At 42.2% G+C, this 12,928-nt stretch overlaps 2 protein-coding genes across 8 annotated transcripts in view; one reads left to right on the top strand and one right to left on the bottom strand.

Annotated features, from left to right (window-relative positions):
• SANBR (SANT and BTB domain regulator of CSR) overlaps nucleotides 1-9,391 on the bottom strand; it is a 73,568-nt gene extending 64,177 nt beyond the window's left edge. For 4 of the 5 annotated variants that reach the window (XM_089669201.1, XM_089669200.1, XM_089669199.1 and 1 more), the window contains exon 1: nucleotides 9,198-9,287. The gene's annotated coding sequence lies outside the window, so the exon portion shown is untranslated. Of the gene's footprint in view, nucleotides 1-9,197 lie in introns of all 5 variants that reach the window. The other variant, XM_089669198.1, reaches the window with a different exon arrangement.
• LOC149469447 (uncharacterized) overlaps nucleotides 9,262-12,928 on the top strand; it is a 33,974-nt gene continuing 30,307 nt past the window's right edge. The window contains exon 1 of one of the 3 annotated variants that reach the window (XM_089669203.1): nucleotides 9,262-9,563. The gene's annotated coding sequence lies outside the window, so the exon portion shown is untranslated. The remainder of the gene's footprint in view (nucleotides 9,564-12,928) is intronic. The other 2 variants (XM_089669202.1, XM_089669204.1) reach the window with 2 other exon arrangements.

A 12,928-nucleotide genomic window follows, 5' to 3' on the forward strand; every position in this document is an offset into this window, starting at 1 on the left:
GTACTTGCATTTTTGGGTGATTACAATTAGGCCCCATTTACACCTGCGCATGCGGAGGAACGTGTGCAGGAATACGCATTTCTTTGCTCAATCTTGGAAACACCAAAACATGCTTCGCTTTTGCGGTGCCATTAATATTATGTGGTACCCTAAATTTGGCTAGCAAGCATGCATTTTGTTGCATGACAAAACATGCGGCAAAGGTGTCAAAACCTGCAGCACAAAAATATGCAAGACTTACTGCACCAAAAAAGGTGCAGGAGCTACTTTGGTGCATTTGTTGTAAAGGGAATTGGCTGCCCAAAGCTTTTGCATGACAAATGTGCAAAAAAACAAAACAAAACAACGCAAGAAAAGTGCATAAGCATGAATAAACACGCGTAAGTGCATGACACAGGTGTGAATGGGGTCTTATATAGGCATGCATAGCCATTGGGATACAATTTGTACTTGTCTTCAAAACCTATGTGTTGGTCTTTGTTTGCTGTTACAATGTTTCACCTTGTTTAAATAAAATGTAACTTTTTTCTTCCTATTCTTACTTTGTAGCATTAAACAATTTTTGCACTGTCCTATCTCCATTTTAGGGTCAGTTCACACCATGAATCACACTGGAACATGCTGTGTGTTTCTGTGCGATTTACATGTGACCCAGGTGCAGTGCTATTTCAGCCCATTCATTTCAATGGGCTGAAATCATGCCAGACTGCAGCAAAAGTACTGCATGCACTACTTTACAAAATGAGGAGCAACCAGATCGCATGGTGCTTCTGCACCATGCGATCTGGTGCAGGCAAATGCACTGCATTTGTGGCCAGCGTTTGGGGTGTTAGCTTTACATTGACACCCGCTGCAGATGTTTATACTCAGGATCTTGTTAAAAAAAATTAGTAAAATGTTCCGTAATGACCTTGCGTAAATGCACATAAAGGTGCATAAGCATATACAAGCGTAAAATTCTTCAGTACCAGTATTGCAATATTTGCATGTTTATGCATTTATAAACATGCATAAAGGCGTGTAAACATGCGTACGTACATAAATTACTGCATTCAATTGTAAAAATTTCTATTTTGTTTCCCTTATTTGCTCTCTATTACTCATCATTACACAGCTGTGTGTATGGTTCCACAGATGACAATGCATCTACACTATATCTCCTAGGTTATAAGCTCGAAAGAGCAGGGCCCTCGAACCCCTTGTGTATTGTAGTGTTACTGTCTTGTCTCATGTTCTGTCGCCTTGCTACTGTACAGCGCTGAGCATACCCTTTGGCGCTATATAAATACTGTATAATAATAATATATTGCCAAAAGTATTGGGACACCCCTCCAAATCATTGGATTCAGGTGTTACAATCACCTCCATGGCCACAGGTGTATAAAATCAAGCACCTAGGCATGCCGATTGCTTCTACAAACATTTTTGAAAGAATGGGTCGCCCTCAGGAGCTCAGTGAATTCAAGCATGGTCCCCTGATAGATTGCCACCTGTGCAATAAGTCCATCTGTGACATTTCCTTGCTACTAAATATTCCATGGTCAACTGTTGGTGGTATTATAACAAAGTGGAAGCAACTGGGAACAACAGCAACTCAGCCACAAAGTGGTAGGTCACGTAAAATGACAGAGCGGGGTCAGCGCATGCTGAAGTGCAGAGTGTGCAGAAGTTGCCAACTGCCTGCGGAGTCAATAGCTAAAGACCTCCAAACTTCATGTGGCCTTCAGATTAGTACAACAGTGCATAGAGAGCTTCATGGAATGGGTTTCCATGGCCGAGCAGCTGCATCCAAGCCTTACATCACCAAGTGCAAAGCGCGAGATGCAGTGGTATAAAGCATGCCACCACTGGACTCTAGAGCAGTGGAGACATGTTCTCTGGGGTGATGAATCACACTTCTCCGTCTGGCAATCCAATGGACATGTCTGGGTTTGGTTGCCAGGAGAACGGTACTTGCCTGACTGCATTGCGCCAAGTGTAAAGTTTGGTGGAGGGGGGGTTATGGTGTGGGGTTGGGCTTGGCCCCCTAGTTCCAGTGAAGAGAACTCTTATGGCTTCAGCATACCAAGACATTTTGCCCCCACCTTTGTGGGAACAGTTTGGGGATGGCCCCTTCCTTTTCAAACATGACTGTTCACCAGTGCACAAAGCAAGGTCCATAAAGACATGGATGAGTGAGTTTGGGGGTGGAGGAACTTGACTGGCCTACACAGAGTCCTGACCTCAACCCAACAGAACACCTTTGGAATGAATTAGAGTGGAGACTGAGAGCCAGGCCTTCTTGTCCAACATCAGTGCCTGACCTCACAAATGTGCTCCTGGAAGAATGGTCAAACATTCCCATAGACACACTCCTAAACCTTGTGGACAGCCTTCCCAGAAGAGTTGAAGCTGTTATAGCTGCAAAGGGTGGGCCAACTCAATAACCCTCAAACTAAGACTGGGATGCCATTAAAGTTCATGTGCTTGTAAAGGCAGGCGTCCCAATACTTTTGGCAATTTAGTGTATATCCAGAGCAGTGAAAAATTTGCTATTTTTTTACTCATGTGTGTAAGAGGCCTTAGGAATGCAGAGGGAGGGTGACTTGCCAGCGGAAGTGTTGCATGCCACTGGGTAAGTGCTTGGAAACAAAAGAGGCATTTGTCAAATCTTCCTTGCTAGCTGTGTTGTTGTACAGACCTGGAGGTTGGAGCAGGGGCAGACTGACAACTCATGGGGCCCCCGGGCAATAGGGGATCATGGGGCCCCCGTGTCCTTGCTCACACTCAAAGCACACCCAAAAAAGCCTATAAAAAGGTACCAGGGGCATTTCATGGGGCCCCCTACTGACCCTAGGGCAGTGCCCAAGTGCTCAAATGGTCAGTCCGCCCCTGGGTTGGAGTAACACCCTGTCTGACCTCACAGCTAGCCTAAAAGAGATAGGACAAATTACTACATGTATTATGTCCTCTGGGAAGCAAAACACTTTAATAAAAATGGAAGTGAGAGTTCGGCCTGATTCACACCAATGCATTGTGCTTTTTGTCCATTTTGCAGTGCTTTTTACAACACGTTTTTGCATGCACATTTGTACCATGTATTACTTTTTTTTCAGCTTTTTTTTTGTTAAAGTGGAAATTTTTTTGTTGCTGGGCAGAACAACAACACAAAGCATGGCAAAAAAAAAAAAAGAGACAAAACCACGACAAAAGCATGGAAAAAATGCACTACATGTGTTTCAGCAGCTTCTCCACTGAACTCTATTGTAGCAAAAATGCTGCTTTTTGTGTTTAGAAAAGTCCTTGACCCTTTCCAAAAACACAGCAGCTCAAAAACGCATAGATGTGAACAAGTCCCATAGGAAACCATGTTAAATGGACTGTAGTGCAAAAAGCACTAAAAAATGCATTGTTGTGAACCAGGTCTTCTTTAACTTATTAAAGATGGAGACTTTTGGGATAACTTAAAATCAAAAGAAACTCTTATGCAGTGCCACTGAAAAATAAATAAAAAAAAAAAGGGAGTACATATATGATCATACATATAGAATAAGATGCTGCAGACACCCAAATGTGTTCCCACATTAACAAAAACACAGAGTAAACTGTGCTGTGCAGCTCCCACCAATTCCCAAATAGCCTTACAATGGAAAATCTATGTGATAAACCAGATAAAAAAGTAAATAAAAAAAAGACTCAGCAAGAGATTAAAACAAATAAGTGAAAAACAAAAACACCTGGCAGAGCCCCTTAAAAAACTTTATATGCATGAAGCAATGCTATAAAATCACTAGAAAAAAAATGCTCAATAAGAAGTGAAAAAAAAAAAAAATAAAAACCTGACAAAGCTCTTCCTAAAAAATAAAATTGAATTGATAAAAGTAAAATGTACACACCGAATGGAACGTGTCACTAAAATACCATATAAGTGAATGATGGTGAATAAACCTCTCACAAAATAAGGACAAAGGCGTAAAATGGAATCAATGTATTATGAGTATAAGAATAAAAACCCGGCTGAGCACCTTCCAGAACAAATATTGCTAATAATCATTAAATAAAGTGAAAAAATAGATAATGACAAATGTGAACATAATTCCCAAGGTCGATATTCAAATAAATAAATGGTACAGCCCTTTTTTGCCCCAAACTTTTCAAATACAGACAATTGACAGGTGACTTCCAAGTGTATTTAATAATCCACCACACGTGCTCCACCAACTTCCAGCCTGCATGCTCACCTCAAAGATTAACCCATAAATTATACAGGTCAAATGCGCTTTGTGATTACATCCATCCCCGGATGGATTTGGGTATCCCACAGGTCTCCACAGATTAAAGTATGGCAATCTTCTGCGATATCAATTTAATGGATATGCACTCCCTGCAGCCAATCACAGCTCTCAGGAGTCCTTCCCAGCCAGTGTCTGTTAATGTCAGATTACTCACCACACTATCACAGTCACACTATAACTCGCTGATCACGGCCATTACAAGTATAGCATCTAAAGCTGCCTAAATTCAAGTATATACCATAGTTTGTAGGCGCTATAATGTTTACACAAACCAATTAATCTACACTTATTGCAATTGTTTTTTTTCACCAAAAACATGTAGCAAAATACATTTTGACCTAAATTTATGAAGAAATGTTGATTTTACTGGATATGTTTTAGAACAGAGAGTAGAATATATATATATATATATATATATTGTGGGGGTTAGTTCAGGTGGGGGGGGGGGGGGATCTCCTTCCCTGGGACAAAGGTAGACCACACAGCAGGCTTTCGTCAAAATCTGACTGGTTGTCAGTTTTATTAAAAAGGTTTGCAAGAAATATCAAAATAAACAAAACATCAAAATAAACCCTTGCCATCCAGGCACTAACTAAACAGAAGATGATTCCTCTCTCAGAGGTGAAGGGCTTCTCCCTGTCACCAAAACAAAATAACAGCAAACCTTTTCTTGTAGGTATAGTCCATACACACAGCTCTCTCAGAATACCTCTCTGAGTCCCAGGCCACAAGCAACTCCTTGCTCCAGCCCTGCCCTTTTTGTATCACCTGTTGGTGGTCATTAGTGGAGTTCAAACTCTGGTTCGGAACCACCTCTGCCATTGTGGCCCCAAAAACCCGGAGTGGACTCCACCTTACACCTCACCGTATGATCTCATGCGAGGTGACACATATCGTTCATCCATCACCTTGCCGTTCATACTGTCACATAATATATATATATATATATATATATATATACATACACACACACAGTTGTGTTCAAAATAATAGCAGTGTGTTGAAAAAAGTGAATAAAGCTCAAAATCCTTCTAATAGCTTTTATTTCCATACACACAAATGCATTGGGAACATTACACATTCTATTCCAAATCAAAACATGAAGAAAAATATATCAAATTTGTGTTGTTCCTCTAAAAAAATTGAAGAAAAGTGAATATTAGACTTTTCAAAAAAATAGCAGTGTTTGTATTCTTCTTTACAAACTCAAACATTCACTATATAAACTGAAAAATGTTTGAAGATTTTGCTTTCCTTTGAATCACTTAATTAATATTTAGTTGTATAAGCACTGTTTCTGAGAACTGCTGTACATCTGTGTTGCATGGAGTCAACCAACTTCTGGCACCTGTGAACAGGTATTCCAGCCCAGGATGATTGGACTACATTCCACAGTTCTTCTCTATTTCTTGGTTTTGCCTCAGAAACTGCATTTTTGATGTCACCCCACAAGTTTTCTATTGGATTAAGATCCGGGGATTGGGCTGGCCACTCCATAACGTCAATCTTGTTGGTCTGGAACCAAGATGTTGCACGTTTACTGGTGTGTTTGGGGTCGTTGTCTTGTTGGAACATCCATTTCAAGGGCATTTCCTCTTCAGCATAAGGCAGCATGACCTCTTCAAGTATTGTGATGTATTCAAACTGATCCATGATCCCTGGTATGAGATAAATAGGCCCAACACCGTAGTATGAGAAACATCCCCATATCATGATGCTTGCACAACCATGCTTCACTGTCTTCACAGTGTACTGTGGCTTGAATTCAGTGTTTGGGGGTCGTCTGACAAACTGTCTCCGGCCACTAGACCCAAAAAGAACAATCTTACTTTCATCAGTCCACATAATGTTGCGCCATTTCTCTTTAGGCCAGTCAATGTGCTCTTTGGCAAATTGTAACCTGTTCAGCACATGTCTTTTTTTCAACAGTGGGACTTTGCGGGGACTTCTTGCAGATAGCTTGGCTTCACATAGGCATCTTCTAATTGTAACAGTACTCACAGGTAACTTTACACCTTCTTTGATCTTCCTGGAGCTGATTGTTGGCTGAGTCCTTCCATTTTGGCTATTCTATCCATTCGAATGGTAGTTTTTCGCTTTCTTCCACGTCTTTCAGGTTTTGGTTGCCATTTTAAATCATTTGCGATCATTTTAGCTGAGCAGCCTATCATTTTCTGCACTTCTTTATATGTTTTTTCCTCTCCAATCAACGTTTTAATCAAGGTACACTGTTCTTCTGAACAATGTCTGGAACGACCCATTTTCCTCAGAATTTCAGAGAGAAATGCACTGTAAGCAGCATGTACAACATTTGCTGCCTTCCTTCCTTAAATAAGGGCAATAATTGCCACCTGTTTTTCAAAGAATGAATGACCTCACTAATAGAACTCCACACCGCTATTATTTTGAACATGCCCCTTTCAATTAGTGATTCAATTACACAGAATCAGCAGCATGCATGTCATGACTGTTGGTCTGTTGGATTTCTATTACTCTACTACACCTGCTAGTAAATTATTTGCCATGTAGAAATATCATTTCTACCAAAAACAGTGATTGATCAAGTTAGTGATGTCTGACTGCTATTATTTTGAACACAACTGTATATATATATATATATTCTGTCTTTTTGTGTTTATACAATAAAAAATAAAATACCCAGTGGTGATCAAATACCATCAAAAGAAAGCTTTATTTATGTGAAAAAAATATATAATTTGGGTGCAGTGTTGCATGACTGAGCAATTGACAGTTAAAGTAGCACAGTGCTGAATAGCAAAAAAAATTGTGCTGGTCATGAAGAGGGTAAAACCTTCTGGAAGTCAAGCAGTTAATAATTTAAGTAAGTCTGTAAAGGGTATCACCTAAACTTCAACCTTTCTGCATTAATTGATGGCTAACACATTAGAACACTCTACTACTGATACTGGCTGTCATTGGGAACATCAGTTAGAGTTGTACAATTATAACACAGATTCCACAACCCAACTTCATCTAATGAATTTATTCCAACTCACTTGCTTTACCATATAAATGTACCCAATATTTGTCAATATATTCAGAAATGCATCAAGTGTGTCAGGATGTGACATTATCCAAGACATACGAAATGTCATTTTTATATTGTATCTACAATGTCATCTACAGCCACCACACAATTTCATATGCGATGAATATTCTGATGGCAACCAATTACATCAGAAACCTCAGCAAGGAAAAGAGGCATACAGGATGATGAGGCCCAGAAACATTCCAATGTGCAGCTATAGCCATTTGTTCACAGTAGTTCCGCCAATGATTATGCTGTTCCCACAGACAGAACAGGCAGCTGCCCAGGGCCCCAGACTTCAAGGGGGCCTAAGCAGGTACGATATACTATTCTTCACATTTTTTCAGACAGTGATCAGCAATGGTAGCTAGCCATTGTATTGCTGCTTCTTTAGACACACACCCCACCACACAGCTCACAGAAACAGAGCTGAGGCTGTCAATCTGCAGGAAGTCCCTCCCCTGTCACCAATTTTCTAGTGGTGTCACAAAAACTTGTCAGAAGTGATTCATGCTGATAACAGAAGAAGGAAGCAACGGACAGAAATGGCACCTAGTGCTCTGGATTAAGACAAGTACACACTAGAGGGATATGCTTTGTTCATATTTCATGGCTGACGTTTACAACCACTTTAAGTACTGTGCCTTGTACTGATTTAAAAAAAAAAGAGAAAGAAAGAAACTCCCTAACCTAAGCAGCAGGGTTTGGCACCCTAGGACAGAAATTGACACAGTACACAGGCACACAGTAGATAGGCACACGGTACACAGGCACACAGTATGTAGGCACACAGTACACAGGAGCACAGTAGGTAGGCACACAATACACAGGCACACAGTACGTAGGCACACAGTACAGAGGCACACGGTACACAGGCACACAGTACGTAGGCGCACTGTACACAGGCACACAGTAGATATGCACACAGTACACAGGCACACAGTACATAGAGCACACAGTACGTAGGTGCACATTAGGTAGGCGCACAGTACGTAGGCACACATTAGGTAGGCACACAGTATGTAGGCGCACAGTAGGTAGGCACACATTAGGTAGGCGCACATTAGGTAGGCACACAGTAGGTAGGCACACAGTACGTAGACGCACATTAGGTAGGCGCACAGTAGGTAGGCACACAGTACGTAGGCGCACAGTACGTAGGCACACAGTAGGTAGGCACACATTAGGTAGGCACACAGTAGGTAGGAGCACAGTAGGTAGGCGCACAGTAGGTAGGCACACAGTAGGTAGGCACACAGTAGGTAGGAGCACAGTAGGTAGGCGCACAGTACGTAGGCACACAGTACGTAGGCGCACATTAGACAGGCGCACAGTAGGTAGGCGCACAGTAGGTAGGAGCACAGTAGGTAGGCGCACAGTAGGTAGGCACACAGTAGGTAGGCACACAGTAGGTAGGAGCACATTAGGTAGGCGCACAGTACGTAGGCACACAGTACGTAGGCGCACATTAGGCAGGCGCACAGTACCCAGGCGCACAGTAGGTAGGTGCACAGTAGGTAGGCGCACATTAGGTAGGCACACAGTAGGTAGGCACACAGTAGGTAGGCACTCAGTACACAAAACAGCAATGTGTGTGTATGCTGAGCCATGGACTCACACCAATCCTAACAATAGTTCCATCCATTCTATGTCATCGGTGCTCATTCAATCACATCGTGCTCTGTGTGACCACCATTCTCTAGAATAGAATAGCTGTGATCCCGCACAGGATCGCACATAGATCTCTATGTGATGATGAAGACAATGGCTGCAATGACAGGCGCACGGTGCTATAGATATCCCATCCTCCCATATATACATAATGATGACCATTAGAAGGGAGGGGCGTGTCCCTGCCATTGACTTCCAATTACCTCCGTGCCAGCGCTGCCACCTGCACCATCCGCAGAATAACCCAGGAGCCGGGACACTGATGTGTATGGAACAACCTACCTCGCTTTTCCCACACCTGCGGGCTTCTGCACCAACCAGATTATCGAAGCTTGGGGGTGCCAGCCAATGACAAGGCAGGAAAGGACAGACCGCTGAGACTGCGGCCAGGAGTATTGTAGAGGAAAGGGGGCGACGTCACTAAGTTTGGCTGCATCGAGCTTGGTTGGCTTGCCGCAGTGCAGCGGCCTAGCCTGTTCAGCGTCCATTGGTCTCATAGCAACGGGAAGAGGGCGGAGCCTGAGCCTGGATTTATCGGGGGACACACCCTGGACACCCTGCTGAGGCCGGTATTTATTACAGATAATGGGGGGCGCTGGGGGGGATGAGGAGTATACATGGCCAACCTATGGTTGTTGGAGCACTACAAGTCTCAGCATGTTGTAGTCCTTCAGCAAATGGTAGATTGCCTTGTGTACTGGTATTTAAATGACCTCTCTCAGGGGAGATCTTGTATTGTGATATCTGTATGTGGTCTGACTGCACTATATCAGGTATTTCTTGTATATAAACGGCATTATTCCCATTCAAATGCAGACCAGGCTGCATAACAAACTGTACGGGCTCATTCGCACAGGAGCAGAATTCTAAAGCCTCCTTTGATTCGCATAAACACATTTATAGCATTCAGGCCCGGACTGGGACAAAAAATGGGCCCGGGGAATTTGGACTGAGCAACCCCAAGAAAGGAGAGAAAGACAAGTATAGAAAAAAAGAGAAATATAGAATGAGATAAAGAAATATAGGAAGAAAGTTGAGAAACAGGAGAAAGAGAAATAGATAAAGAATGAAAGGAGGGAAGAGAGAGAAATAGACAAAGAATAAAAGGAGGGAAGAGAGAGAGAGAGAGAGAGAGAATGAAAGGAGGGAAGAGAGGGAGAAAGAAAGAAATATAGAAAGAGAAAGAAAGAGAGAGAGAGAAAGGAAGGAAGGAAGGAAGGAAGGAAGGAGAGAAACAGAAGACAAAGAGAGATAGAGAGAAAGAAAGAAACAGGAGATAGAGAGATAAAGAGAAATAGAGAAAGAAATGAGAGAAACAGGAGAGAGAGAGGGGGGTGGGGGGAGAGAGAGAGGTGGGGGGGGGGAGAAACAGGAGACAGAGAGAGAGCGAGAGAGAAGGACAGAAAGAAAGAAAGGGGAGAAACAGGAGACAGAGAGAGAGGGAAGGAGAGAAAGAAAGAGAAATAAAGAGAAAGGAGAGAAACAGGAGACAGAGAGGGAGAAGGAAAGAAAGAAAGGAGAGAAACAGGAGACAGAGAGAGAGGGAAGGAAAGAAAGAAAGGAGAGAAACAGGACAGAGAGAGAAATATAGAAAGAGAGAAAGGAAGGGAAGGAAGGAGAAAAACAGGAGAGAGAAAGGGAAAGAAACAGGAGACAAAGAGAGAGAGAGAAAGAAAGAAACAGAAAGAGAGAGAAAGAAAGAGAAATAGAGAAAGAAAGAAAGAAATATAGAAAGAAAGAAATATAGAAAGAGAGAAGGAAGGAGAGAAACAGAAGAAAGAGAGAGAGAGAAATATAGAAAGAGAAAAAGGAAGGAGAGAAACAGGAGACAAAGAAAGAGAAAGAAAGAAAGAGAGAAATATAGAAAAAAAAGAAAGGAATGAGAGAAACAGGAGAAAGAGAGAGATAGAAAGAAAGAGAGAAATATAGAAAGAAAGAAATATAGAAAGAAGGAAGGAGAGAAGCGGGAGAAAGAGAGAGAGAGAGAAAGAAAGAAAAGACAGAGCGAGAGAGAGAGAGAGAGAGAGAAAGAAAGATAGAAATATAGAATGAGAGAAAGAAGTATAGTATTAGGTGATTGGATATAGTTCACAAACAATCCCTAGCATTGTCTACACAAAGGGAGTTGTGGCAGTTGAGAGAACTGGATCAGTTAATAGGGGTAACCATACAAGATAAACTCCGTAGATGCCTCCAGTCATTTTATGAGTTTGGGTTTAAGCCCTTTGGGGCACCCAAATGAAATCAATGATAATGCAAATAACTACCTAGGGTGGGTACAAGGCTATGGATTCATCCACAATCACCAAGGCATTTCAGTGATTTTATCATAATCTTTATAATCTGCATGAAAACCCTCCCCAACACTTTGCACAACGGCAGGAGCTAATAGCCTCCTTCTTGGCAACTTCTGGTATGCCTTCCCTACTTCCACAGACTTGTGAGGAAATGGAGGGCCCTATAACCACAGAGGAGATGGATATCACTATTGCCTCTACTAAAACGTATAAAGCACCTGGTCCAGATGGTGTGACTTTATCTTGTTACAAAACTTTCAGAGACCCCCCTCTCCTGACTTCCTAATGGCACACATCACTGTTATCCCTAAACCGGACAAGGATCACACTCGATGCTGCAACTATAGACCGATTGCCTTCTCAATGTTGATCTCAAATTATTTTCCAAGATCATAGCAAATAGGTTGCTCCCATATGTTCCCGAGCTCATACATGCTGACTAGGTTGGCTTTGTCCCCCAGAGAGAGGCGAGAGATAACACTACGAAGGTTGCTGACCTGATCTACTCTGCTCGATTGAGGGCCCAGCCTCTCCACTATTGTCCACCGGCGCTGAGAAGGCCTTCGATTGAGTAGATTGGCAGTTCTTGCTGGTCACTTTGGAGCATGTGGCATTGGGTACTCATATGTCAATATGGATTTCTGCACTATACTCCCATTCTATGACCGCAGTGAAAATGAATGAAACTCGCTCAGATTATTTTCCACTGTCCAATGGAACTTGACAGGGATGCCCCCTCTCCCCTTTAATCTTTATCCCTACTCTTGAGCCTTTTCTGTGTAAGGTACGATCCAACCCTTCCATAACAGGGCTCCAGCTACTCCACAATGACTAAAAGATTGCTGCTTATGCCGGTGATTTCTTGTTCAGCCTTACCTGTGTCAACCTAGCCAAACACCTTGTGCACATAGGTGGCCTGGGGATGGTATAAACAGTTGGGACACAGTGTCAGTTGATGGCAGCAAGGGTTAATGACTTTCAGTATAGAACTGTCCTTATTTAAACAATGAAACTTGCAGCAAGTATCCTTTACCAGGTTTATTATACTGCTCATTTTTTTTTTTAAACAGAACATTACCGAAAAGGAGATGTTCCACTATTCCTCCTCCTCCCCCACGCCTCTACCATATTTGGAATATTTTTTTTGGGGGGGGGGCAGGTGCCCAGTTTTGACAGGTAGCCGTTCCCACTTCTGCTCGGATTGCATAAGCCAGGGGTGTCAAACTCCATTTTATGCCTGGCCACATCAGCATCATGGTTGCCCTCAAAGGACCGGTTATATCTGTAAGACTATATCTACTAGTGATCCACTGATATATCAGCCGAAAATAGGGTTATCTGCATCTTGCCAATAGAAAAAAAAAGTGCCGATATTGATAATTGACTGCAATGCAAAATTGCATCCCACTGACTTCAATGCAAACACGCCTCCTATTGACGTCAAAGCAAATTTGCATCCCATTGACTTCAATGCAAAAGTGAGTCTCATTGACTTTAAAGCAAAAATGCCCCTATTGACTTCAATACAAAATTGCATTATGTTGACTTCAATGCAAAATCGTGTCTCATTGACTTCAATGCGAAAATGCCCCCTATTGACTTCAATGCAAAAATGCCTATTTTTAATTTTTTTAATT

The sequence above is a fragment of the Staurois parvus genome, unplaced genomic scaffold (genome assembly GCF_062004578.1).
Source record: "Staurois parvus isolate SC_StPar_1 unplaced genomic scaffold, SC_StPar_1.0 ptg000070l, whole genome shotgun sequence".
In the NCBI taxonomy this organism is placed as follows: domain Eukaryota; kingdom Metazoa; phylum Chordata; class Amphibia; order Anura; family Ranidae; genus Staurois; species Staurois parvus.